Source organism: Podarcis vaucheri (assembly GCF_965113315.1).
Source record: "Podarcis vaucheri genome assembly, chromosome: 3".
Classification (NCBI taxonomy): domain Eukaryota; kingdom Metazoa; phylum Chordata; class Lepidosauria; order Squamata; family Lacertidae; genus Podarcis; species Podarcis vaucheri.
Genome location: NC_138761.1, coordinates 47,535,871 through 47,558,646, shown reverse-complemented (window position 1 = coordinate 47,558,646; position 22,776 = coordinate 47,535,871). Strand labels below are relative to the sequence as shown.

The following is a 22,776-nucleotide window of genomic DNA, read 5'->3' as shown; positions in this document are numbered from 1 at the left end:
CCTGCCCTAGACTATTAGAAGTCTGCTCTACAGTAACTCCGAGCAGGGACTTCACTATGGCTGCCCCTGTTTAGTGAAACAGCATCTCTGTCAAGATAGGACTGGTGCTCACCATTTATACTTTCCAGGAACAACTGAAGACCTTGTTTCTGCAAGCTTTCTCAGCCAGGTTTCCTTTGGTGGTATTTTGCACTGTTTTTAAACCTATTTTATGTTCTCTCTCTCTCTCTCTTTTTTTTTTTTTACTTCTTTAGAGCTATTTGTAATTGTCTTTATGTAAATTGTCATGAGGCTGGTATGGAAGATGATTCATAAATTAATAAAATAATGATGTTTATATTTCTGAACCCTAAATTTTTATTCATTTGTTTTGTAGACCTTCCTTGCTTCATCAATTAAACAAACATGGTAGCTAATTCCCTATATTTATGTATTTATACTGTTTCTTCAGTCACTTTAAAATATTACTGGTGGGGATGATGAATCCCAGTAGGCTAGATTTCAGTAAATGCCCATACCATTGTGATACATTTTGTGTATTTTAAAAAGTTTATTATAACTATTACTGACTGGAGAAGAACTACACAGCATATATGTGGGAAGATTTATGTTCCCTGGTGATTAGAGGCATCTGTGTTTGTAAACTCTCTAATCCTGTATGATAATACGGTTAATACTGCATGTAATTTTCAAATCTTCAGGAACTGACAGGGAAGAGTTATTGTTGGTGTACATGTTTGTTTGTGCAAGAAAGCTTTTCACTTTTTAGTTTACAAGTTTAAGTGCAAGTAGTCTAGATGGTGAATTTTGGCTGACCCAATGCAAAGATCCTGAGGATCCATGTGGATCCATGCTTTGTAACCACGTTTTTGCACCATTGCAGCCCCAGGCAACAGTGGGTGCGTGATTTTTTTTGGGGGGGCAGGCTGTAGCCATGGACATGCTGTGTGCTCTGATGGTGAATTTGGGGTGACCCAATGCAAAGATCCTGAGGATCCATGTGGATCCATGCTTTGTAACCACATTTTAAGTGGGGAGGGAAGGAAAAACACAGAAGGCTAAGAATGCAGGAGAGGGCTATAACGTGAGGAAAGGAAGGCAAAAGTTTCCCCCCACCCACCCACACAAGCCAGCCAGCGTGTGCTCTCTCTCTCTCTCTCTCCCTCTTTAAATGGAAGAAAGCATATTTGAATGCTGTGTGTCTCCAAAAACAAAAAGCCGGAAGTCAAATCAGAATTTTAAGCCGAACCTGTAATCTCTCTTCCCTTCACAAACATTGTTCCTCCGGAGCAGGGAGAGGATAGAAGGACGGATGCTCTGCTTTCCCCTCTACTTGCCTGGAGGGGAGGGGCTTCCCCTGCTCTTTGTTCCGTTTGAGCAAACACAGTAACGAAACAGAGAGGGCGGGCAGTAAGACCCTGAGGCAGAATGCAGGAAAGCTGCCACTTCCTCTCTTCAGGCTTCCCTTCTCCCTGAAGCGCGGTTTGATTTTTGCCTCATTTTTCGGCTCCAGGGACCACACATTCGCTGCATAACACGCACAGACATTTCCCCTTCCTTTTTAGGAGAAAAAATCTGCGTGTTATAGAGCGAAAAATACGGTACAAATTCAGTGAAGATCAGCTGAGGGTCCTTTGCCAGGAAGCATTCAATCCACCAGCATCTTGGCTGGAAGGGAAAGAAAAATCAGCTGCTTCAGGAGTGTATTCCTTCCTCAAACTCCAGAGCCTTGGAACTACCAGGGAGGATAACAATTAAGGGTTTCAAAGTTCATTGTAAGAGGAAACTTAAATGTTGATACTATAATTAAAGGGAATGAAAGGAAAATAAGAACCATCTTAAGTATAGCATTCATTTGTGCTTTTCTATAAATAGCTGTTGTTTACAGGCAAATAACTGATTTCTTTGAGGTCAGTCTGTTGTTCTTTAATGATCTACTTCCATGTTCACAGAAGTGGTGGTTAATGTTTCAGTGAAACACTTGCAGCAGCCGTTCAGCTGGTGTGTTTAACATTTAATAAGTTTCAACAAACCTATTGCTTTGATCAGGACTTATTTTATGATTTATGGTAGCTCATATTGAAAGGAAGCCAACATTACAGTTCTTGTTAAGGATGAACTTCACGATATTCTGGTGGATTAAAGGTATTCAACAGTGCAGTTTTATGCATATTTGTTTACAAGTAAGTTCCCTGATGTTCAAAGCCACTTGCCTTCTAGTTCATTGGATTGCAGATAATGGATGGCCTTCAAACAGAATTTTAGTGTGGAAACACCATGCTTCATTTGCTCATATGTTCCACGTGTTCCACGTGATGCCATCCATTTGCAATCCTCTCGTGTTTCTTAGTACTGCTTCCCTCATTTTTCTTACCATAGTAAATCCAACTTTTCTGACGTCAGAGTTGCATAATCTCCATATGTGTAGAAAGTCTTAGCGCTAGTCTTCTGCCTTTTTTAGGTGGTGTGATTTGATAGGACAACCTATTACAGATCAGTACACATTTACAATGAGCACCATTTTATAACCATATTTTTTAATTTAAAAAACCCCCAAATACCTTTGTGGCTATCTTTTATCTAATTTTTAGAAAACTAGTGCTATCATGTAATTTTTCAAAAAATATTAGGTATTTCAAAACAGGTACTTTTTGTGGGATGAGTGGTCCTTGTGCATGCAAACTTTTTGCAGCATTCACCTGACATAGCTGCCCTCAAAATACCAGGCTGCATTCCTTCCCCTCCCCATTTAATCTAGACTTACCTTTTCCAGGAAAAATCCAGTAAGTAAAAACCCCCTGCAACTGTTTGCAATATCTGTCTGAAAACACCCAAACAAAAATCCCCTTCTCAGTTGCCAAATTTGATGCTATTATTATTCCATGAGGCATCCCAAAGTGATTCCCAACATACAGGCATGATGCAGAGTTGCATATATGTTGTTAGCATCCATCTGTCTTGAGTGACAATGGAAGAATAAAGTCAAACCACTGGAGAGTTACAGTGCCTGCTGTGGCTGTAGAGACCAATATGGGAGAGACATGTTTTATTGCAGCTGGGGCAGATGAAGGCATCCAGTTTTGCTACTACATGTGCACCATAGTGGTTTCTCTCTCTCTGCTCCTCCCACTGGTCATTTCTCCTCTGGTCACTGCTGTGGATACACAGATTGACTGTTTCCAGGCACTGTGGTTGTTGCTTCCCATGAGGAAACCTGAAATGATTTACAACATACATACATGATACAGAGTTGTAGATATTAAAACAGTTTAAAACAACAACAGTACATACACAAATCTGCTGGTATCATAATGCCATTATACAAATCTATGACCACATTTGGAATGCTGTGTTCAGTTTTGGTTGCCTCACCTCAAAACGGATGTTGTAGAGTTGGGAAAGGTTCAGTAGATGTCAGCCAAAATGATCAACGGGATAGAACAAGTCCCCTATGAAGAAAGATCGCAGCATTAGGGGCAAGTAAGAGGTGACATGATAGAAGTTCATGGAATTATGCATTGCATGGAGAAAGTGCATAAGAGAAGATAACACCAGAAGAAGTGGGCAGCCAATGAAGTTGGATGTTGGTAGATTTGGGACAGGTAAAAATAAGCACTTGTTCACACAACATATGGTTAAACTATGGAACTCAATCCCAGTGGTGTGATGGCAACCAATTTGGATGACTGAGCTGGATAGATCAGTTGGTAGAGCATGAGACTCTTAATCTCAGGGTCAGCCTCATGCTGGGCAAAAGATTCTTGCATTGCAGGGGGTTGGATTAGATGACCCTTGTGGTCCCTTACAACTCTACAATTCTGTCATTTTGTGAACAGCAGATTAGACAAATTCATGGAGGATAAAGTTATTAATGGCTACTGGCCATGATGGCTGTGTTCTACCTCGACACAGAGGTAGGGAATGCCAGGGCAGGGAGAGCTTGTGCTCTTGTGCTTCAGTCCTGCTGGTGGGTCTCCCACAGGCACCTGGTTGCCCCCGGTGAGATCAGGGTGCTGGACCATTAATTGAAATCTAGTGCAGACACCAGCCGAGATAAATATATCTATTTGGGATGCTTTTTGGAAGAGAAACATCTTCAGTAGGCTACAAAAAAGATTTTAGAAAATGTATCTGTGTTTTTTTCTGATTAAATACTTTCAACCTATACTTCCCATCCAAATATATATATATATATATATATATATAGAGAGAGAGAGAGAGAGAGAGATGGGTAGTGACAGACAATCCTGCTTAAATAAAGAAATGCTTAGCACTGAATAAATTACTTAACATGTTTTAAAGGCTTGCTCAGAATTTTTTATTCCTAATCCTGCTCAGATGCTGTATGCCCACTTGTGTGGATGGAAAATTGTACGATGAACATCCAGGGAAAGTCAATTGCAAATTTACAAAGTACTGAGATAAGCAGTAGAGAACAGATTGTCAGGTGGGTCTGTTAGGCCTTCTTCTCTGGGAGATGGGAATGCTTAGCAGAGTTTGATCACCTCTGTCCTTCAGTACAATTTTGTGAATCTCCTCCCATTTTTGTCAGCTAAAGCTGACTTCCATGTTTTCTATATATTATTTTAACCTATTTGCAACCCCGCAAATATTCTTCCACACCTCCCAGTGTATTTTCTCCTCACTTTCCTTATTGCAAAAAGTCTGCTCTTTTGTTGTAGTGAGTTTCTTGCTCCAGAGCTCCAATCCAGCTTTAATTGTGCAACCTGAATTTGCCAGTATATGATTGAATCCCACTCAGAAATAGTGACAGTTTGCAAGTGCCCTTGGGCACAGTGGAACAAACAAATAACAAATCTTTCTACTTTTGATGTCTCTCGTTAAGAGTCCTTGCTTGCTGCTCCCAGACACTGCATTTGTTTTCAGTCAAAAACTGGCTTTTCATAGGGTTGTTATATAGATACTTTATAATAAGCACTGTTTGTCAGTGTGTTTCATGTGTAAAGTGGAATAGGCTACAGTTACCTTAACCATGTGTTTTAGCAAGAATTCACTGATTTAGTCTAAAACAATATTATCTACAGTCTGTTTTAAAACCTTATTGCAATATTATGTGTAACTTACATAAAGGACAGTGTTAAGGAAACTAATGGCCATTTAGTACATTTAAAGGCCATTTAGTACATCTATTATATCTCCCTAGCGGGCAAGGAGGACTATTATGTAACTTCGTATGTACATATTTCATGGCCAAAATAGTTAACATCCCCCCTCTCCACTTTTAAATAGCTTGTAGGATGGCATGTCTAATTTTGATTGTCACACCAGTGCTAGAGGACAGGCTGTTTGACCTGTTTCTCCATGTCATTTCTCTGATAGAAGTCCTCTTCTTAAAAACAATTAGCTCTGCTGGGATAAATGATTGCTCACTTGCTGTCTTTTCCCAGGACTAAGAGCATTTGTGTATGTTTGTGTTTCTGAGGGGATTTTGCTGAGTAAATAGTGGAGTCCTTGATAGCTACCAAAAGTGGACGCATTGATTTGCTGCTTCCAAATGTGTGCATGTGTCTAGAGATCTGAGTATGGATCTCTCACGGCTGTTTGGTTTTTCACTTTGGTATCTCCAATTGACTGAACTTTTTGCCTTGAATTTCAAGTGACCACCTACCACTTGCTAGAATTTCATGAGCTCAATAATAAAATCCTATCTTAAAAGCTGTCTGGGCTCGTGTGTGTGTGTGTGTGAGAGAGAGAGAGAGAGAGAGAGAGAGAGAGAGAGAGGTTTACTGCTTCTAAAGAAGCAGACAAAATGATTAGCATACAGCAGACCTTTACAACATATGATCCAACATGTTGCACACAGCGTACCAGTCTTGTACTATGCCTTGCCAAGCACTTGACTCTGGTAGGAAAAACAGAATGTCTACTGTGGTCTCTAGTACCTTGCTGGTAGAATGTTTTTGGCTTGGTGAATTACAAATTGTGAACCACACCATTTAAAAATACAACATTTTCAGTTATGAGATGGCAGCAACATTTATGCTTCCCTATCCTTTTTTTAAAAAAATAAATAAATCCCATCAGCCCCAGCTAGTATGGCCATTGGTCAGGGTTGATAAAAGTTGGCCAACAACATCTGGAGTGTATTGACCTCATTGACTGGTGACAGCTCTCCAGCATTTTAGAAAAGGCAAAGTGGAAGCAATGTGAAGCAAAGTATTAGGGTCAAGCATATTCAGACTAGAAACAACGAACGAACTGACTGAATGAATGAATATATGAATATATATAATGAATATGTTACAAAGTCGCACTTTAGAGCTTAGGAAGGAGCAAAACAGAAAGAAAGCTTTTTCCATTTTGGTCAGTTCTGTGTTTGGTCAGTTGTGTGTATCATATATTTATTGAGTAGATTTGTATTCTGCTTTTCAGACTGCAGTTTCAAAGCGGCTAGCAGGATAACAAACAACAGATGCTCTAAGAACCATGCACTTAAAATACACACACACACAAAAGAGATCCTGTAGGGCAGGAGCACTCACAGGGCAGTTGATGTTGGGTGGCCCTGTGGTGGAAGAATGGGTCGTCCAGCTAGAACAGGGAGGTGCCTGCTGCTGTCCTCATCTGCCACCGTATTAAGAGCAACACGTGTTTTCTAATTGTGCTACAACATTGCATAACATAGTTACAGCGTGGATGATTGAAATATTGAAGTTGAAATGTATGTAAATGTTTATGAAAACATACTTGAGTGTTTTATCTTCCAATTTTCCTTCCTGAGGAGGGAAGGCAATGTTTGCTTCCTCTTAAAGAGCCTAACTACATGTAGGGCACACAGGCATGTAACAAAGCCTCAACAGCTTCTACTGTTCTGTTGATGATGTTCTAGAAAGTAATTACAATTTTGGGACACTGTGATATTTAGAGAAATGGGGGGATTTTGTAGGGAAAGGATTAAGCATCCTTCTCCCTGCTATTGTTTTGCTCAAAAACTGTAGGCTCCTCAGGGTGCTTTTCACAAATGGAGAATGTTGGGGTTTCACCTTATATATTAGCGTGTCAGGTTTGCTCCTTAAATTTTACAGAATGCATCTTACCATCTTTGTTTTGAAGCTTATTTAATTTGCCTCCGAATAAAACAAAGCACAAACTTCAACCATTCCCTCCCCCCTCAGGATTTGCACTTGTAGATTTCATTCCCAGAAGTTGCCTATTGATAATGAAGTCTCAGTGTGATCAAAGCATCATAAATAGAGGAAATATAGTTGAGTTATTTAATCAGCTGACTTCCATGGATTGAAGAGATTGGCTTTTGCCATGCGAAGCTAGATAATACAGAATTAAACGTCACTTTTCATTATGGAAGTAAGAAACGAAAGTGGAAAACATGCACATACAAATTATGTGTGATATAAAGTGTAAATGTCTCCATCCTCTCCCCCTCCCCCGTTACTCAGCAGTGGCACAGTTTACATTGCATTCTAAAAAATGGACAATACAGGCCTGCTTTGAGAGCTTAAGAACTATGCTGGATCAGACCAAAGCCACTTCCAGGTCAGCATTCTGTCCCACAGTGGCCAGCCTGATGCTCATGGGCAGCCTACAAGCCTGCTATGAGCACAATGGCATTCTCCCCACAATTGATACCCAATACACTGCCTCTGACACTGGAGGCAGTACTTACTCCTACTGAGCGACACCACAAAGAAGCAGCAGTCAGATCTTAACACAAGTACCATACGAGCAAAAATTACCATTTTATAAGGCAACCAGCTGGATAGGATTATGGCTGGACATTCATAGATGTCAGGATTCAAGCCCATGGTTTGTCTAGACTCGCAGCGGTTCTCAACCTGTGGGTCCCCAGATGTTGTTGGACTACAACTCCCATCATCCCTGAGCTCTGGCCTTGCTAACTAGGGGTGATGAGAGTTGTAGTTCAGCAACATCTGGGGACCCACAGGTTGAGAAAGGCTGGTATAGAGAATCTGGGACCTTAGATGTGTCAGATGGGAATTAATTGTCTGCATCACAAAGCAGCTCTCTCCAAGGGAGGAGGCAAAACAGTAGGTCAGGGTGCACCATGCAATACTTTCTCTGCTCTAGCCAGGCTTGCGCAGTTGTCAGGGTGACAAATAATAATAATAATAATAATAATAATAATAATAATAATAATAATAATAAATTTATTATTTGTACCCTGTTGGGTTTCCCCAGCCACTCTGGGCGGCTTCCAACAAAGATGAAAAACACACTAAAATGTCACATATTAAAAACTTCCCTGAACAGGGTTGCCTTCAGATGTCTTCTGAATGTCAGGTAGTTGTTTATCTACTACAGCATTGCAGTAATTTTACCTACTTTTGGTAGTAGCAGTTCACATTTCAATAAATGAGTACCCACTGAGCATGCTTATCCTCTTCGGGCTGTTTTGGAGTTTCCCCCATAGATTTTACCCCCTCAATATTGGGGTGTGGGTGTGTGCTGACTGACTCCAGCTACAAAAGCAGAAGCTTCTGCTGAAGGGGTCAGAGTTGCTGGAAGCTGCAGGAGGAAAGAGATCAAAGCTCGTTAACGTTCATGGAGGATAAGGCTATCAATGGCTACTAGCTATTGTGACATAATGCTTCTGAATGCAGGTTGCTGGAAGCTGCTTAGGTCTTGCTTGTGGGTTTCCCACAGGCATATGGTTTGCTACTGTGAGAACAGGCTGCTGGACTAGATGGGCGATTGGTCTGATCCAGCAGGCTCTGCTTAGGTTCTGAATAGACTTGCTTATGTGAAAGTGTTTTAAGCAGCCACTGAAAAGGTGACAATGAAGGCACCTGCCTGATGTTAATAGTCAGGGAGTTCCAAAGTGTAGGCACTGCCACACAAAAGACTTGATTTCTTACAAGTGCGGAATGAGCATCGTGTGGCACCTCCAGCAGTGCCAGTTCCACAGATTGAAATGTTTAAGTGGGCACATATGAGGAAGGCAATCTTGTAAGTAAATGGTTTGAAGGTGTTAATTAAGTAAACTGGTTCCAAGCTGTTTAGTATGCATGTTGGAGTCTGGTTTTCGGTGTCGCCCAAGATGTGTGCTACCAGTACAGAAACCTACGAGTCCATGAAATCCTTAAACTGAAAAGGCAGGGGGAGGAAAGCTTTGTTGGTTGGGGCGTAGTTTTGTCCAGGTTCTATAGACCAAGTCCAGAAAAACTGAGAGTAATTAATAATATGCTTGAGCCTATAATTATCAGAATGGAAACACTGCATTACATTATACACTTTTGGGCTGAGATGCAGAACAGCCAGTACAGTAGTATGGATGTTTTCTGGGCTCCCTCCCTTTTGCTTTAGCAATTCTCAGTGTTAAACTGGCAGACTGAATTAATTTGTTTTTGAGTTGGTGTCAAAAAATGCAAGATGAGAAGGTGAGAGCGGCTGTGACAATAATGATTTTTTTTATTTTTTTGGTGGGGGTCAGGCACTTCCTTCACCCATTGAGGGGCTTTTTAGCAATGTGTTTGAATGTGGCCTCTATGTTGCTACTCAAATTTATGAAACAATGCATTTATAGAAATCAAAACCATTTTATGGAAAAATGTTCTATCCAGAATGCTGAATATGTATCATTATGAGCCGTAAACTGAAAAGAGAAGTACAAACATGGGTTATTACTCTGAGATTTATATTTCTCTTAGTTCTCCTGCACACTCCCACTACTGGTTTTTTAAAGCCAGGTTCACATGAAATTACTCCTCTTTGATGAGCTTTTCTCAAACCAGCTTGTGATTTGCAATCAGAAGCCATGGTTCTTTTGTGGCAGAAATAGTTCGGGCAGCTTTTGTGCAGAAGCTGCTGCTGTTTGTATTATTATTATTATTATTATTATTATTATTATTATTATTATTATTATTATTATCAATCCAAGGATCATGGGGTGGTTTACAATATAAAAGCATGAAAATACATACCATAGTAACAAACAAAATCAATACTGCTCCCCCCCGAAGTTTAAAAGACCATAGATTTTTTAATTAGCCTAAGACGTGGGAGAAGAGGAATGTTTCTGCCTTGTGCCTAAATGTATGTAATGAAGGTGCCAGATGAGCCTCCCTGGGAAGAGCAGGGAGCCACCACAGAAAAGGCCCGTTCTCATGTTTGTATGCAGATGATGGCTTCACTGCCTTGGAGATCAGCATGGGGAAAGAAATCAGTGGGTAAAAACATTGCTGCCCACAACTTTAAATACTTGCTTTCTCTTTTTCACAACCTAAATGTGTCAATTATTAAGTCAGACTAAATTTGATACTGTTTGCTTTTTTGGTTTATTATTCCAGGCAGCATCCCCCTAATAAATCTTCACTAAGGCCAATATCAGCTGAATTCAGCTGCAATGCAGAAGCAAGCATTAGCTCATACAAATTCTGCTGCTTTTCTGTTTTGCAGTAAGGAATCACTAGTGAATTAAAGTTTTTGAGTTTCTCACGTCCAGACTTTATTCTGTCTGATGGGGTTGAATGAAAACTGGCCTTCAGTGGGATATAGCTTTAGTTACAAAAATGTGTGTTTACAGGTGTTGTCTCCACCTGTCCCCTGGCTTAAAAGAAAACTAGTACTGGAATTTTAAGTTGATATTACGAATAAAGAAATGGGAGATAGCCGGTGTATATGTGTGCGGGGGAGGGGGGGAGCTTCAAATCAAATAAGATCTGTATTTGGCTTTGAGAGCTTGCTTTTATTGAATATTTGATGAAACAGACTGCAGATCACTGCAGTACAGTTCCAGCTGAATCACTGCTGGCAGTCTTGAGTAGGCTGCCTTTTTGGGGGATTGCAGCAGTTGAAATTCTGGTGAGATCTAGAGTGGGAGAGGGAAATAAGCATTAAATAGTAAAAGGAAGAAAATGACCCCTTTAGAATTCGGTCTCCTCCAGAGCAGCACATGAGAAACCCTGCTATTTCATTAAATGTCTTAAAGCAGGCTAGGATTTGACTTGGAGTGATGAGCTCGGTACATAATAATGGCTAAAACTAGCATATAACAAAAACTTAGCTCAATCTACTAGTGAAATGGGAGTAATCTCTGAAGTATAGCACTATTACGCAAGGGCCCTGCTGCTTGGGATAATTTAATGCTATAACATATTTGACAGCCATTATTTTCCTTCCCTCCCCACCTCCTCTCTCCAGGACAGGTATGCAGCAATTTAACAGCTGCCTCTCTGTTCCACTCTGTTCCCTCAATATTTGTGATGTGTGGCCTGGATTTAACAACTGTATCTGGGGTGGAAAATTTAATAACTATGTGGGATGGAAGGAGCTAGGTGGAGGGCTGCACTTCTCAGAGGTTCAAGATTTTTAATTTGTGGTTTTATTATTCATTGTTGTATTAAATGGATGTATTTTGTGATTTTACAGTCTTGCTTGAACACAGGCAAAGGAAAGCGGCTTTTCCATTGTACACAATGTTGAGGCTGAATTGGGCTCATTCTTGATGGCTTCATTTTGGGGTTGGAGAATGCTTTCTGTGATTTTAGCACCACATATTTGTGGGGGGGGGGTTGTTTGTGTGGAAAAAGTTGCTTGGGTGAAATAAGGAAGTCATCACTTCAGAGGGAAATGCTTGTTGGAGCATTGTTTCTACAAAAATGCATTGTACAAAATTCAAATGATACCTATAACTCTGCTCAGATTTCTGTTTTCCTTGTGAGAGGAGTAGTAGAAAGAGTGTTGGGAACTGAAAACATGTGTCCTCAAGCTATCTCATTGGTAAATGAGAAAACAAAACAAACTCTTGATTATTCGCAGACCATAGCGAGATCAGCAAAATGAAGGTTGCCATTACAAATGAGTGCAGAATATTTGATTGTGGCTCCATCTTTGCCAAGTGCTCTTAGTGCTTCAGTTGATGATCTTGGGGCATTGTGCTCTGCTATAATTCATGTTTTGCGGTCGTAAAGTGCAGTATCAATTGTATTTATGGTGTCTGCTACCCAGAAATGTGTATGAAATTAAACTGCTCTCATGTATTTTTGTGTGTTCTTAATTACGCAAAGGCTTGTACAGCATCACTTCTGGGAAAAAAACACCCTACACATGTGCGAAACTGTAGCTGTGTTCTAGAGGTCAGGGAGACCAGGGTCCCTGGCTGCACATACAGAGCCTATGCTTGTACAATATGCTGCATGCTTAAAGTACCTAGTGGGACCAGCTGGCATGCTCCCATTTTCCCATGCATTGTTTGGTAGTAGGGGAAGGGTTGTAAGTCAGTGGAAGAGCACATGCTTTGCATGCAAAGATCCTGGTATGGCTGGTAAAATCTCCAACCTGCAACCCTAGAGAAGAACAACCAATGAGTGTTGACAGTACTGAGATAGCTGGACAATTTATTCAATCCTGTCCTGTTCACATTAATAACAGCCTTCCTTCATGGTTCTGTGTTTGGTTTGCAAATGTGCATTCAGAACTGTTGCCCGTTAACTGCTTACCTGTTTGGCTTAACACATGTGGGTTTTATCTCTTGCCAAGTATAGTACTGAGTAGTGGATTAAATTAGAGGATATAATAGGATGTGTTTCTTGCTTTTGTGCGTGGACCCTGAGTACCAAACCATCACATAAGTTTCAAGACCACTGTACTAAACTTTAGTAATGATAATGGAGGGCAGAGAAGTGTGTCTGTAGCTTTGTGGGGTAGCACAAAAGGGTTATTTTGCTGGAGATACCAGGGAGACTTGGGATTCTAGTTGTTAAGAGATTCAGGGTTAACTTACAGTGATACATTTTATTTACTTATTTAAAATATTTCTTAACCACCTTCATTGGAAGATTCCACAGTGATGTACATAAGAAGAAGAAAAAGAGCCCAGCTACATTAGACCAGAGGCCCATTTAGTCCAGCATCTTGTTCCCACAAAAGCCAACCAGATGCCTATGGGAACTCTGCAAGCAGGAAATGAGCAGAGCACCACTCTCCCCCTCGTGTTCCCAAGCAACTGGTATTCAGAAGCATACTGCCTCCAACAGTGGAGGTAGTATGCAACTATCATGGCTAATAAGCGTTGATAGCCTTATCTGTGTACAACATAGTACACAACACTTGTTTTTGCAATCTCTGCTATACTGGAATGGGGAAACTGCATTGTTCCTCAAACAAAATATTGTACTCTTTGATGCATTAGGAATAAAAGCATCTTATATAAAATGTTGCACTGAGTGCTGGATAAAAACAATACTTCAATAATAGATGCACTAGGTTGGGTAAAGACTTTTGGCACTCAATCAGCAACTGGGTAATAACTGTGTACTTATTGCACAGGGAAGCAATAGTCTGGAAAGACTCCTCGGGTAACTTAATAGCTTTGCCATCTTATACCCACTATTATCTAAACAGTGTTTAAAAAGAACAAGAGCTCTTCTGGACAGCTTCCAGGCTGTCAGATAGAAAAGACATTATCTACATATGCTGTGAAATGTTATCTCAGTTGTTAAGTGAACTTTCCATGACAGTGGTGTGTTAGAAGTCAAAATGACTAATGAGAGAGAATCCCGCAGCAACAACAAAAGGTAATAGAATAATAGTCTGTTGAAGGTGCATTGAATGTCATTTACAAGGAAAAGAAGGTAGCAAGCGTCTGATAAAAGGCAAGCTGAATTCTGTATCGCTGTTTAATCCAAAATATATCATAGTGGCACAAACGTTTTCTAAAATAGTCCTTAATAGCACTCAGTAAATTAAATCGTTGAAGATGGTCTTGATTAAAATCTTGTGGGGGACAGGAAAAGATATAGAGAGAAGAGTGTTACTTTGTACTGTGTGTTTACAGTAACTAGTACATAACAGCTGATGCTACTACATGAAAGGTGTTGGGCTATCATAGTAATGTGTGGGGTTTTTTTTATTGGTTTCAGGAGAATCATAATCTGCTGTTACTACTTACAGTACAGTTTATGATTATCTTAACAGAAGGATGAGAAATTAAGTGGCACTGTAGGGGTTTTGTATCCTTCCCCTGTAATGACTGTACCACTTATTTGGACATCATGATGCCCATAGTCTGTGATCTAGATTAGAGGTGATTCACCATGATCTGTGTTGACCTCGAATCAGTGCAGTCAAGAGATGGAAAAACAACAACAACCATTTGATAAAACCTTTAGGTTGCAGTTTTATCATGAAATAGTGTGGATGACCTGAAACTTGCATATTAATATATTAATTTAAATTCTGACACATGGAAAGAATTAGGTGGGCTTTTGGTAGTTTTCATAGTGCTGGCTGAGAAGAATGTGTAACAGCAGGCATGCTATAAGTAAAATAAATAAATTGTGCAATTGCACTTTTTTTTAGCTTGCTTTATTTTAAGTTAACTAACATTTAGCTAAGATGAAGGAGTTGGACCTTTTGTATCACAGAATGCTTAATTTTTCAGCAGCATTTAGAAAGGAGCTTGTCTCAATGGTTTATGACATTGGGGCAAATGAAAAGGTGATTACAGACAAATTTTTAATTCTGTCAGGCTTGTTAACTGATTTAAAAAGCATGACAAATAATGACCTTGCTTTCTTTATTGCATAATGACAAGGATAAGGATTAACTTTCACATGTGCATATTTGGGTTTGAAAGTCCTCCTTCGAGGACATGCCATAATATTTATTGCCATAGAACATTTTAGATATCCCATAATCTAAGATTCTTATAAATTCCGACTGATAAAATAGTTGCTGCCCTGACCCTATTCACATGTAAGTTTTGTAACATGGTACCTGCTGCTCACTGGAAGGACAGATCATGAAGCTGAGGCTCCAATACTTTGGCCATCTCATGAGAAGAGAAGACTCCCTGGAAATGACCCTGAGGTTGGGAAAGATGGAGGGCACAAGGAGAAGGGGACGACAGAGGACGAGATGGTTGGACAGTGTTCTCGAATCTACCAGCATGAGTTTGACCAAACTGCAGGAGGCAGTGGAAGACAGAAGTGCCTGGTGTGCTCTGGTCCATGAGGTCACGAAGAGTTGGACACAACAACAACAACCTGCTGAAAAGCTGAATTACACTGTAGGGCTGTGTGATAAATCGCCATACCATTGAATACCTGTTTTGAAATAACATTGTGATAAAGTGTTTCAACAAGGTAAACAAAAGGTGGATACTTAACAGTTTCCCAAGGGGTCGCTCAGCTGACCAGATACTTTGCAGATACTTTGCAGATAATTTGCAAGCATGGTGTCTTCAGCTTTGTTTTCCCTCCTAACCAATAAGAAATGATGATAAGCCCTTACACAAACCAGCAAACTCTTTACCAGTATCCTTCTACTTAGGGCTCAGCTAATTATGCAGAGCCTGCTAACAGTCCAGGAGGAACCCCGCCCCCCCCAGGCTGGACAATCAAAGATCCACCAGCAAAGTAAAGAAAGAAGGTAAACAAAGAATTTGAAAGCTCATTTCTTTTCTCACACTCACCCCCACCCGTGAAAAAAACAGGAGGAAGGGTTTTTATGTTGTTAGTTCCCCCTAAATAGCTTTCCTCCATATCAAAAAGGAAGGGTTTTTAAAAATTTGTTTAATTTATTTAAAGGAGACTATCTTTTGGCTTGTTACCGCGGGGAGGTACGGTGGGACCCTCTGCTGCCGTGGGAAACATGGCAAAGCCCTCTGCTGCTGCAGGGGACCATGGTGCATCCGCCACTGTTTGTGTGTGGGTACGGCGGGACCCTCTGCCGCTGTGGGGAAGTGTGATGCACCCTTCACTGCCACGGGGAGGTACGGCGGGACCTCTGCTGCCGTGAGGAGGCTAGGTAAGGCCCTCCGTTGCAGTAGATATATAGTGATATATTGAGATACTGTGATAATTTAGCTGGTGATATACCATGATGTTGAAAATCAGATATTGTCCGGCTCTACTGCACTGAAGCATATTTGCATGAAGTGGTTGCAGCAGGTTTTGGTTCAACTTTTTAAAATGGATGTACTGAGCCACAAGCTAGTGGTGAGTGGAGACAGAGCCAAAAATAGGTGGGATGTGGCATTTATAGTTTATATCTTTATACACATGTGTAAAGTAAGTCCTAATGGCTTGGGTGCCTGCTGTCTTCTGTTTTGGCTTTGCAATGGGGAACCACATGCATGTCCTATGCAGATATATAGTTGCACTATCCCTTCATCTGCCATGATGAAGTTTGTTGCACAAAGTGTTCTACTTATTGGCTGTGCAAATTTGCAGAAGAACATGGCTTAATTGGTTGGCTCATGCTTCTTTGCATCCAACTCAATTTATTTAAGGAGGGTATCAGACATGGAGGGGGTAAATAATGAAATGTTTTGGTGTTGGAATTAGTGTCTTGGTAAAGCATTCATTGTAAAAGTAAGTTCATGACCTAACGTAGAATTCTGCAGGCAGCTGTGCTTTGATTAGTTGGCTCACATTTTGAAGACTTTCTTTAGAATTATAACAGCCAAGTTCTTGTATTCTGAAATGGAAACATGAGATCCAGATGACTGTTCCATTCAGTGTCCTTTTCCTTTAGAAAAAAGGTTACTTGCTCAGTTATCTGTAGTACTAGCCTTTTCAGCCCAATAAAGCTCTGTCATTAGACAAAGTACACGGAAGAGTAGTGCATTTCTATCACTAGCACAGAAGAAAATGCTGCCCTGGGAATTTTCCTTTGTCAATGGTGTGAGTTGCGAATAAGTCAAATAACGTAACTGGCATTAAAAGAAAGGTTATGGTTTGCCACTGAATCATGAAGAGAGATTCTCAGATTGATATAGGATACTCCTGCCTGTGGGAGCAATTTAGGACCCAAGCCAAACTCACTAAGCACTGCAGTTATGCTAGTTTGATTAAAATGGCCATAGATACCGTATCCGCTGCTGCTTCAGGAAATCAAACAAATTATAGGGATTTAGTTGGGTCTTTTAATCACAATAATTTGATTGTGCATTTCCAGTTTTATTAGAAATTGTGACTGTGCCAAAAACAATAGTTTTATTCCAGTTGCCTCACTCCAGCATGCTAGTGCTACCCCATGTGCATTTTTAAAGTGTTAAGAGCTCTATATCACTGTAAGTTAATCAATAATAGCTCTGTCTGCAGCTATGTAGATTATATACTGTATCACACATGGGTTTATCCCATTTCGACACAGCCCTACCACCCTAACTTGGAGAATGAATCCCTTACAGTAGCTTTGTCTTCTCTGATTCATAGAAGCCAAAGGTTACAAAATAAGGCAAGGGGCTTTACCCAGCCAGCCAGCTCCTCCTAGGGAAGCAGCGCCTACCGCACCTCAGGCCTGGTTACATAAGGCTTCATTTGTCTCTGACTCACAGCAGAGACAACTTCTCCTGTAGGTATTGGAACAGGGTCCATTGGAGCTGTCCAAGGTACTTGTGTTCTTTGCATGGCTGAGATTTGAGAGTAAACGCTGCCTACTTCTCTCAAACACATGTAGAATTTGACAGCCCCCCCCCAACACTAAATACCCCACCCACTGGCAATATGGATATATGAATGAAGGATGATGTTTGCATTTGCATTAGCAGTATTTTCAAAATGTTCACATACTGGGTGGAGGAGGCAGGGAAGCCCTCAAGACCACAACACCAGTTTTACGAAGTTATTAAGAATAGAAATGTTGGTAAGAGGACAACCCATGAGGCAGGGTGTTGCTTCAAGAAACTTTTAAAGAGAACATTTTAGTTCAAATCTGTCTATCTTATTATTTCTACTTACTACACTCGATCTTAGCCACAAGTATCTTATTACAGCTACTTACAATCAGGCTTCAGGGTTTCTCACACATTACGTAGGAACATAGATGGCCAAACTGAAAAAGAGGGACGCTGAGGGACAAAGGACTTTTTGGCAACAGTCCAACTTTACAGACCAGGACCCAAGTGAGCATTGATTGACATGTTGAAATTAACAAGCCACTCGTAAGACAGTCATGTAGCCAGGAAGGTGCCCAGGGACTAGAGACTGGAAACAAAGTGGTAGTAGGCCAGAGATGGAAGCTGTCAAGCTGCAAAATACAGGCTTTCCTCAGCTTCTGGCAGAAAAAAGGACTTAATTCCTTAGGTACAGATGATGGATGACTGGGGAGACCAAGCAATTTTAAAGAGATAAGTGGGTACAGGACAAGCCCCTGTTACAGTTGTTGTTGTTTAGTCATTTAGTCATGTCCGACTCTTCGTGACCCCGTGGACCAGAGCACGCCAGGCACTCCTGTCTTCCACCGCCTCCCGCAGTTTGGTCAGGCTGTTACAGTTAGTACTTAACAACTACATGAAAATTGTGGTCCAAGAGCAGTACCGTATATTATAAAATACAGTGGCTAGGAGCATTGGTCACTCATATTAACATACTGCATGAATACTGCACTGATTCTGTTTTAGAATCCATTGTGTATCCTGATATTATAAAGAAGCCTTTGAAATAGTAAATTGTGTGCATTTTATTACAATCTCTGGCGACTCCTGACACATTACCCCCTCTTCACTTTACTAATATATGGCCTGCATCCTTGGCCCTCTCTTCCAATGTAAATTCTCAAGTCAGGTTTGAGACCAAGATACCTAATCTACAAAGAAGTTCGTATCCAAAATTTGTACAGAGCTAGGAATCCTGGGGGCATTTTTAATGGAGCCGCTTGCACCAAATCTGTCTGAAAAGCTTTATTACCATTTAAGTGGGCACTGACCTACTTTGAAGAAAATAACTAATCTAAGTATTGAATCCTTATATTTTGTTTTCATGCTATGGATCTTACTGGGGTTGCAGTGAACCAGTTTATGTCTGTGATGGCACCTCCGGAAATTGTTAAATTGAGATACATTGGCCCATCTAGTCTAGCATCCTGTTCTCACAGTGGCTTACCAGAAGCCTGCAAGCTGGACAGGAGTGCAACAGCATTCTGCCCACCTCCGATTTCCAGAAACTGGTATTCAGATCAAATTGAATACCTTTATTGGCAGCACAATATAAAACATTTCAAGTCACTGGGATAATTAAAAGGACGGGGGTGAAGCTGTCCAGGGTAATAAGGTCACACTGTGATCGTGTGTACTTAGATATTCAGCTTCGCCATGTCTGTCCCCCAAAAGGATAGTTCGTTGGGAAACCTTTCAGGTGAAATTGTGGCTAAAAAGGAAGTTACTAAGGCAGTGATATCTTTGTCCCAATCTGCCAGGAGAAACCTCATTTGACTTCTCGGATTTGTAGGTGGAGGTCCAACTTTTGCTCAGCATCAGTAGGCGAGGTCTGCTGTGTAAAGAGCAATCTAAAGAATATGGTCCATTGAATCAGGTACTCCTTGGTTGCCGGCACACAAATGGGCTTGATATGGAGTATGTGAGAATCTGCCTTTGGTCACTGCAGAAGAGAGAAACTGGTATTCAGAGGCACAACATTGCAGCTTTTCCACTGACATAGTGGTAGCATATTTGTGGTCTCAGTGTATAGTCGGCATAGGATTGATCTGACAGCTTCTTAAAGCTCTCAGATTACTGTGTGAAAATACTGAAACTGTTTTGTTTTAAATTTCTTGCAGCAAATGAAGAATGTGTGGATTTGGCTGTTTCTGTGCTTTAAAGTGTTCTGTTGTGCTTGGCTGTTTTCAAGCCTCAGCAATTTTATTTGCTTTTCATGAACCACTTGGGCTATGATCTCGTGGGGAAATGGTTTAAACATTTCATAATTAAACTGTTCATGTCATGATCCAAAGCTTCAAGGTACTTACTCTCATGGAGGTTTGTATGAAGAGTGCTTCCCTTATTCATGTCAAAACATTGGGCAGAATTCAGTCTGTGAAGTGTTGATTAAATGAACACAGCCTTAAGCAGATATTCATTCCCCCCCCGGTATTACTGGTCCACATAACTAGTGGCTATACCGAGTGCTTTTTTCCCTTAAAAAAATATTTAAGGGTACTCTCATTTCCTACTCATATTGAAATACTGTCCCTCAATGAGGCCAAAGTTAGTTTCACAAAATGTTTAGGGGTATGTGTACCCCAGTGTACCCCCAGAAAAAAAGCACTGGCTATACCTTATATTCTGTTTCACACATACTTAGAAATTAACTATCATCTTATATTACATGTGGTCAAATGTTGTAAAAAAGAAGTAGGTGGAAACCTTTTAAGAATCCTCACACAGGAGCTGCTTGGTTATAAATAATTCTAGTTCCAGATTTGAAATGCTACACAGAGAGACTGCAATCCAGTTAGACTTATGCCCTGTAGGGCTAGCTCTGTGTGGTTTAATTAATTTTTGACCAGCATGTAAAACTGTAATTACTGAACCAGCAGTAATTGAAAGTGAGAGAAATATCATCTGCCTTTAAAAAATAAAAAATAAAATAAAAGAGGGCATCAGCTAATAAACCAAATGGAAACAACAACTTTGTATACGTTTTGACAGTTGTTTTAACTTACATTGTGAGCTGGCTTGAACATCTGGAAAAAGCAAAGTATAAACTTAAATAAATACCATCCAACTCTTCCTTCATTCTTGCAGTTTCCTCACAAATATATGACCTATGTGGAAGTCCTTTGACAGAAGTGTCCAATAAGTGTGCTAATCATGGGTAATGGCAAACTAAACATTTTGACCGCTTCAAAATGAGCCTGGAAGGCCCATGCAACTGTTTAAAGTAGTGCAGTATTTTGGATTTTTAAAAAATCATTTTGATATAGCCACGGCTGTAGCTGATTTCCAATCAGAAACAGGTTTATTTGAAGGCAGCTGTTGATGGGGGATTGCTGCCAGTGGGGCAGTTCCAGTGGGGCAGCCCTGAAGGGGCAGAGACACCAAAGGCAACTATCCCTTTATTGTGGATGGACTTGTGCACATGTGACAGTTAATCTGGCTTTCAAGGGAAAGATGGAATGTTGGGGAGAAGCATTTAGTGTAAGCAAGAATGCTGCTCATGGTTATGTATTCACTGTATGTGTTGGTATTTCATGATTTTATCATATTTTTTGGTATTCATATGATAATCACTGCTTTTGGGACCTTTGGGACAAAAAGCAGTATATAGTTAATCAACATTATCATTGCAACGTGCATTAAACAAAAGCAGAAAAAGTAAATTTATAGCCTCCATGAAGACAACTGAATCTATTATACTATGACTCTTGTTGCTGGTTCAATAAGTTACTGGCAGCTAACTATGATAATAAAAAGGGCATAATAGTAGAACTTAATGTTAATCTTTACTTGTGGACTCACAAGTAGAGTTATTGCTTAAGAAAATTTATTTTTCAACCATAAGCCTATTGGATGAAGCAGCTTATATTAATGTACAATTTGCTACATTACCTTAAATCTAGCTGATACACATACCAAGTAATATGTTGTAACAATGACAGTTTACTTTATTTCCTGTAGTACCCTTCCCTGGTTCATGCTTTCCTAATTGTTCCTTTATATAACCTCATTCTCACTCTCCAGTTTGTATTATGCAGTGTCTAGTGACTGCCTTCAAAGCATGCTGTGAGTGTTTGGCATCTAAATGCCTTTGTGTCAAGAGGTTGCAGTGATAATGGCGTGTAGATGATGCAGCCTGAATTCTTGGGTCACACTCCAGAATGTTCCGCTCAGTTGGTGAGTGTAATTCAATTGCAGCAGTTCAAAGAAGAAATCATGCAGAAAAATGCATCTTTATGGAATCTGAGGACTTGTATATAATTTGTGATGCCATACCTGTGCTTACGTAATTCATATAAACTGTCTTGCTTATATGTTGATAATATGAAGGCTATGGTTTATATTAAGTTTTAATTATCTCAGTTTGGCTTTCCCTCCCTTTTTTGGAACTCAAGAGTTTTAAATTATTCTACAGCTGAAAACTAAAGCAAATGTCAGACTTTAAATGGCTTCCTTTTCTATACTCAACCACAGCTTCCACCTGTTTTTATAATGCCAAAATATGATTTAGCATTATATCTGAACATATACTATATGTCCAATGCAGGTAAGATTAGAGGTGCAGTAGTGCATCAGACTAAAAAAAACCCAAAACAAATCTCAAAGTGATTTTGTGGAGGATATCATAATAGAAAGAATGAGCTAGAGTTGTGGATTCCCCCCCCCCTTTTCTAATGAAATAGTTACCAATTTATTTATTTCTCTGAAAAAATATACCACGTGACAATGATAAATAAAATGTTCTGTTGCAACATTACAGGAAGGTTTGTCTGAATAAAGAAATAATTTTCATCACTGCTATTTTGTTTTATATTACAGTATCAAATCTTCAGTAATTATATCCTAACCTTTTATTATTGTTATTGCTACTTTGGAAAAACAATTTGCAGGTTAATACTGTATTGCATAAACAACATTGTCTCAGTTCAGAAGGTTTGCCATTGAAATAAAATAACAGTATAGAAGTACAGATGTACCTTCTATCTGAGCCTTTCTATGTAAGTACTATTGCTTCAATGACTACTAACATTAGCTGCAGTAGAACAAGTGAGGCAGTTGAGGAAAGTCTTTATAGAAAAAGTGGTTTTCAGGAAGTAGAGAGAATGGTTCCATCTCTGCCACAGAGATCAGTATGGCAGACACATGTAGGCAAGAACAGAAAAAAACATGTAAAGATGCTTAATTGTTAGTAAGGTGCCTCAAGGTTGGTTGAAGATGTGTAAACCTTAATTGATTGTTACGGTTTGCTCAGTTTTTACTAAGTTGTTTTAATAGCTTCAGATATCATTCACTGCAGATGTAGAGAAGCATAGAGGAGGGAGAACTGGTGAGAATTCTCTCTCCCATTAGCAGGTTCCAGTGGTGTCTATGGGGCCATGAGTGGAATTCCAGTAATG

At 40.0% G+C, this 22,776-nt stretch overlaps 1 protein-coding gene and 1 long non-coding RNA gene across 20 annotated transcripts in view; one reads left to right on the top strand and one right to left on the bottom strand.

Annotated features, from left to right (window-relative positions):
* RYR2 (ryanodine receptor 2) overlaps nucleotides 1-22,776 on the top strand; it is a 248,421-nt gene that overhangs the window by 13,608 nt on the left and 212,037 nt on the right. The gene's annotated exons all lie outside the window — the stretch shown is intronic.
* LOC309529020 lies at nucleotides 16,239-21,475 on the bottom strand. 2 transcript variants are annotated; one of them, XR_014218037.1, is made up of 4 exons: nucleotides 21,296-21,475; nucleotides 20,386-20,500; nucleotides 19,690-19,754; nucleotides 16,239-16,419 (listed from the first exon to the last, which is right to left on the bottom strand). It is a non-coding gene; the product is annotated as an uncharacterized lncRNA (long non-coding RNA). The 2 variants fall into 2 exon arrangements; XR_014218038.1 differs by lacking the exon at nucleotides 16,239-16,419 and adding an exon at nucleotides 19,065-19,322.